Genomic DNA, 6,856 nt, shown 5'->3' with positions numbered 1-6,856 from the left:
TTGTTACACTAATTGCTACAATCCTCGGTTGTCCTCCTTCTCTGGAACTAGCCCTTGGTTGGTGGAGCTGCTCCTGCAGAGTCACACGCCTTTCTCAGGAGTAGCCTACATCCAATGACTAGTTGATTTGAGAGTATAAGAAAGGTGAGTTATATATATAATATATATCTCACATATAATATATTTTAGAATGTTGGCTTTCTCATGATAAGGTGAGAAAACTTTGAAGGACCATCCTACCTTTAAAGCACTTTGTAGCATTTAGCTTTAACCATTGTTGAGACTGCATTTCATTCCAATACTTCTCTCTCCTTCCCTTGTCTTCCACACATGTTGATCCCAAGAGCACTGCTCAATAAATTTTCTAAATGCCAGTCTCTATCTCAGCATGTGCTTCCTATGGATCTTAACCTGCAACACAATCTTACTCCAGTGTTCTGTAGTTTTCTGAGTTAGATTTTTATGTAAGATTATCCCTAATAGATACTGATCAACAAAGTTGGAGAACACAAGTTAATTTTAGACAAATCTCATCAGATACTATGTTTTATGTAGATGAGCACAAGTCCTGTGTTTGGTTTATCAGGTGGGTGTTGCATTGATAATACTTTCACCCTACAGCAATAAAATTTCAAGGACATAGATATATACCAGTGAAGTAGTGAAAGTCAGTGGCAGGGTGGAGAAGTGGAAAAGAAGGAAAAATGGGGACATAGAACTGAGGGTTGTAAAGAAAGCTGCAGTACTTTTATGAACCAAAAGTATTTCCATGTTGCCACACAAAGTTTAAATTTTGTTTTCCAAAAGTTAAGTCATGGGAATATGTTCTTTTCCTCTTTCCTCCTATATATGCTCATCTACCACAGTGGAAAATGATAAAGCAAGCTACCTTGAAGAGAGCACATCCTATTTTACTGTATTAAAGAGTTCTTATGGAATAACTATATCCAGGTAGTCAGCTGTGGATAGAAACATAAAATAGACACAGAAATACACTTTTTCCATGTTAGGAAATGGAAGATTTGGCTCTTAGTTAAATATGACTTGAATGCCTTAAGGCTACCTCTTCCATGTCCTGGATCATCTCTTTTCTATAATACTCGTCAAGTTGGAGACTATTAGCATACTGATGAGTAAAGATGTGCACAGCTGCAGAAAAGTCATATTTCTGTGCTGTGAGTTTTTCTCAAAGATTTGGAAAACATCACATTTTTATTCTCTTTTAATATTATGTCACATGGTGCATTCAAAACAAAATTGTAAGAATATCACTTTTCCATGTTGGTGAACTTCCCATTTTCATCTCAAAAATCTGAAGCATAGAAACTTTTAATGTATAGATAGTGATGGAAAAATATGTGTTTGTGTGTATGTGTGTGTGTGTGTATTATGGACAGACTTAGTGCTATTAGGAACAGAGCAAAGTAAACAGGACCAGATAATACACAAAACCAAATATACCAAAGTCGCCAGTCTTTAGGTGATATACAGTAAAGAAAAACAGGGAAGAATGAAGGACATGAAATACAGGAAGGAAGCTCATGGAGAAAATGAACTATATGAGAACTGACACAATTTGTTTGTTGAAAAAATTAGCTTCCTATAGTCAAATATCTTGCTTTTAAAATATGTCCATGAAGACGTGTTAATTTGCACCATGTATAATGATAAACCAAAAAACTTGCGAACACATTTCATCAACTAATGTGTGATTTTATAAACCATTATACTATCTAGGAAAAAATGTGATCTAGAGAGATATAGGCACAGATGGAGCCAAATCATGACAGACAAAACATTGTGCCCTGCACAGGCACCTGCCGCTACCATTATCCATGACAAGCCAGTATGGAAATCACAAGGCAATCTCTTCATAGCAGTTTGTTTATTAAGGGGGCAAGATGGTAAATTGTATAAAATGACTTCTTTTAAAAATAGTACCTTTAAAATTTTTTTGAATGTTTATTTATTCTTGAGAGAGACAGACAGACAGAGCATGAACAGGGCAGGGGCAGAGAGAGAGGGAGACACAGAATCCAAAGCAGGCTCCAGGCTTTGAGCTGTCAGCACAAAGCCCGATGCGGTGCTCACACCCATGAAGGCAAGATCGTGACCTGAGCCGAAGTTGGACGCTTAACTGACTGAGCCGCCCAGTTGCCCCCAAAATATTATCTTTAAACAATATTTTTTAGTCAGACAAGTAATCAAATTGAAAATAACTCTCTCAGATTCTCCATAGATACGTATACTGAATGAAGCTGTTTTATCAGTTTTTAAGTTCATGTCTTAATCCTTCATTGAGGGAAAAAAAGTGCTATAATAAGGGATCAGAATCTGTCTACATGAGTTAACTTATTGTTAATATTGTTGAAAAGAATGTATCACAATGTTTGCTTATATAGCAATTTTTTTTCAAGGCTGAATACTTACAATCAATTAACTGCAAGGCAAAAATTGAATGGTTTAACTGAGTCGGACAAAATGCTGCCAAAAAAATGATGTTTGAGACTTGGATGAGAAGTTAATTGTTGAGAAAGTGAGTCATTTAAGATTCTTAGTTCATTTGCATGGAATGAAAATGAGACCATTATTAACAGCAAAGAGCATCAACAGTAATCTTTCTTTACTGAAAAAGACCTTTGTTTAAATTTTTCCTTGAGATAGTAATAGATCCTGATTGGAAATTTTCAACCTAGGACCTAACAATCATTGCTTTGACATTTCAACCAGAAGATGTGATTTATTGAAATCTCCACTGACAAAAACCCCCAAAACGTTGCACTGTTTCACTTCTTTACCGCTTTCTGGTAGTCTTTTCTGATGAGAACTAACAAAGTTGATAAAGAAAAGAAAAAAAAGTTACCAGTTGTATTCTTTTATTAGGTAAGAATAAATTTCATAAAATGTGACCCTGAGACAAACAGGGGAAGTTGTATGGAAGATGTCGGCTCTGTTGCAACTCAAGCTAATTTTCCAAAGTTGACAGTATTACTTGCATTGACCAAGTATTGAGCTAAGAACTAGTATCAGTGAACCTAATCACTCGTTCATAAAATTCCTTCATCAAATATTGTTCATTTTTCAGCATCTACTACTTGTGAGTGAACACAATATATTCCTTGCCCTCACAGGATTTAGGAAGAGATTAAAAGGGTCAATCAATTGCTTGAAGAGTCATTTAGCTTATATGGATAGGCAGTATCATGATTGTAGTTTTGTTTTTCTTGAATATGGGATATATTTTTTCCAGTCATCGGAAAGTGAGAACTTTGAAAAAGACTGCATTCATTTCCTATTAATCCTATAAGATAGAACAGTTTTCCCCCCAGTTTGCTTGGGCAATGCAGGAGACATACCAACCTAGTTTTTTCCTTCATCTTTCATTCTTCTCTATTTCCATTTTTAGCCTGTATCTCTAGTGCCTGAAATTTTGTTTCAGTAAAACTTCTTTCTACATTCCATACCAAATATGACTATATCATTCATTTCTGATTTTCCAGCGCCAATTCCTGACAACTGTCAGTTGTTTTAATAGATATATATGAATTTATAAACATGTACTAAAAAATAAGGCATATTGTTTACAAATGAGTCTTATATGGCTTGCTTTTCCAATTAGGTTAAGAACTTCTAGAAAGAGAGACCCTTCCTTTAGAAATCCCTCAGGGTGTAGTGTATTTTAGGGTATTTTCATAAAGAAATCAATGCTCAGTTTGTGAAAAAGTCTGTACACCCAACTTCCTCTTGGAGAAAAAAAGCAATCCCTTTTTTTCCTCTCAAATTATAGAGTGAACAATAAGTTAGTCTCTGAAGTAAGCACCATTATTTTTATAAATAAAGCAAGAAAGAAAAGTGATTTTGTTGGGGGAACATGAATCCTCACCATAGAGGACATTAGCACTCTGTAGGAAACTGCCCTATATGATTTGCACCAGGAGTTAACAAGATGATTGGAGTCATGGTAGCATCACCGCGATGAGTGCCTTGCTTCTGCAGGGACTCTAGTGCTGAAACACTTGGATGCAAAAGATCTGTTAGATCTAAAAATATCCAATGACTCTCATTGCCTTTGTTCACACAATTAAACTATAACACAGTGTTCCATGAGGTGTCTAAAATGAATAAGTGCTGAAGAGGGATTCCAAAAAGGGAAGGTCTGTGTGCAAAAGTAATCAGGTGAGGTTTCTTGAGGAAGGTGATGCTGGTCTCAGGCCCAGGAAAGTTGCAGGTTTGGAGACTGGGACACTCCATGGAAGGAGGTTCAAATTTCTCTCTTGCCCAACAGAAGCAATAGACTAGGTTATGCTGAAGCAGTATAAATTCTGCTTATACATTAGCCAATTTAAAGAGGTTTGCATACTGTCATAATAACTCAATAGACTTAAATAATGTTGACTCAATTCAATAACATATGATATACAAATGCATATACATTTCTACAATCTTAAAAATGCAGCATGGTAGAAGCTGGCATTATGAATTTATATTTCACTGACTCATCAGGAACTAAACTTCAAAACATGTCTATTAAAAATGTTAATTATGCTACTACCAGGAGAGAAATTCACTTGAGAAATAAGTTATTCTTTTTAATAGAAAAAATTTCATGTTGATTCCTATTTAAAGTTAACATGAAATAGTAGAGCAGTAAAGGAAACACTTCTTTGCCTTCCAATGCAAATTGAATTTATTCAAGTCTAACTATGTGAACATTCTCACTTATGTTAATCATTATAATTTAAAAACAAGCATTATGTAGTAGTTGTCAGGGGATGAGGAGAGGGGGAAATGGGACTGACTGCTAACATGCACATGTTTTCTTTTAAGGTGATGGAAATGTTCTAGAATTAGATAGTGGTGATGGTGCACGACAGTGAATATACTAAAACCAAATGAGTTTATATAAGGTGGTAAAATTCTTTAACTCTATCAGGACCTCATCCTTTTGTAATTGATAGAATTTTGCTGCTGCATCAGTTTTTTAATAGTTATAGTTCTATTCTTACCTTTATTTATTCTTGAGTCAGTTTTGTTAATGCCGTTCCTGAAAATTGTCCTTTTAATACAGTTTCCAATTTGCATAGTTTTTTCCATAGTATTTTATTTTGATGTGGTAAAATCTCTATAGTTATATCCCCTTCAACATCACAAAACTTGAAAATTACCATCTCTTCTTAATTCTGTTAGTCAATCTTGCCTTATATATCTTTTATTATTTTTAAAGCTTTTTGATTTTGTTAATATTCTCTATTCTTCCTGTTTAAAAAAGTTTCTTTTTTTTTAAATGTTTATTTATTTTTTGAGAGAGAGACAGAGCACAAGCGGGGAAGTGGAAGAGAGAGAGGGAGACACAGAATATGAAGCAGACTCCAGGCTCTGAGCTGTCAGCACAGAGCTTGATGCGGGGCCCAAACTAGTGAACTGTGAGATCACAACGTGAGCGTAAGTCAGGTGCGCAACTGACTGAGCCACCCAGGCGCCCCTAAAAAAATAGTTTCTGCTCTCACCATCATAAACTACTTATACTGTGGGCTTTTTCTGTTGTTCTATCTCTAATTTCTTTTTTTTTTTAATTTTTTTTTATTTTTTATTATTTTTTATTTTTTAATATATGAAATTTACTGTCAAATTGGTTTCCATACAACACCCAGTGCTCATCCCAAAAGGTGCCCTCCTCAATACCCATCACCCACTCTGCCCTCCCTCCCACCCCCCATCAACCCTCAGTTTGTTCTCAGTTTTTAACAGTCTCTTATGCTTTGGCTCTCTCCCACTCTAACCTCTTTTTTTTTTTTTTTCCTTCCCCTCCCCCATGGGTTTCTGTTACGTTTCTCAGGATCCACATAAGAGTGAAACCATATGGTATCTGTCTTTCTCTGTATGGCTTATTTCACTTAGCATCACACTCTCCAGTTCCATCCACGTTGCTACAAAAGGCCATATTTCATTCTTTCTCATTGCCACGTAGTATTCCATTGTGTATATAAACCACAATTTCTCTATCCATTCATCAGTTGATGGACATTTAGGCTCTTTCCATAATTTGGCTATTGTTGAGAGTGCTGCTATAAACATTGGGGTACAAGTGCCCCTATGCATCAGTACTCCTGTATCCCTTGGATAAATTCCTAGCAGTGCTATTGCTGGGTCATAGGGTAGGTCTATTTTTAATTTTCTGAGGAACCTCCACACTGTTTTCCAGAGCGGCTGCACCAATTTGCATTCCCACCAACAGTGCAAGAGGGTTCCTGTTTCTCCACATCCTCTCCAGCAACTATAGTCTCCTGATTTGTTCATTTTGGCCACTCTGACTGGTGTGAGGTGATATCTGAGTGTGGTTTTGATTTGTATTTCCCTGATGAGGAGCGACGTTGAGCATCTTTTCATGTGCCTGTTGGCCATCCAGATGTCTTCTTTAGAGAAGTGTCTATTCATGTTTTCTGCCCATTTCTTCACTGGGTTATTTGTTTTTCAGGTGTGGAGTTTGATGAGCTCTTTATAGATTTTGGATACTAGCCCTTTGTCCGATGTGTCATTTGCAAATATCTTTTCCCATTCCGTTGGTTGCCTTTTAGTTTTGTTGGTTGTTTCCTTTGCTGTGCAGAAGCTTTTTATCTTCATAAGGTCCCAGTAATTCACTTTTGGTTTTAATTCCCTTGCCTTTGGGGATGTGCCGAGTAAGAGATTGCTACGGCTGAGGTCAGAGAGGTCTTTTCCTGCTTTCTCCTCTAAGGTTTTGATGGTTTCCTGTCTCACATTCAGGTCCTTTATCCATTTTGAGTTTATTTTTGTGAATGGTGTGAGAAAGTGGTCTAGTTTCAACCTTCTGCATGTTGCTGTCCAGTTCTCCCAGCAC

This window comes from Neofelis nebulosa, chromosome 4, assembly GCF_028018385.1.
Source record: "Neofelis nebulosa isolate mNeoNeb1 chromosome 4, mNeoNeb1.pri, whole genome shotgun sequence".
Classification (NCBI taxonomy): domain Eukaryota; kingdom Metazoa; phylum Chordata; class Mammalia; order Carnivora; family Felidae; genus Neofelis; species Neofelis nebulosa.
Note: the sequence above shows the minus strand (reverse complement) of the source record.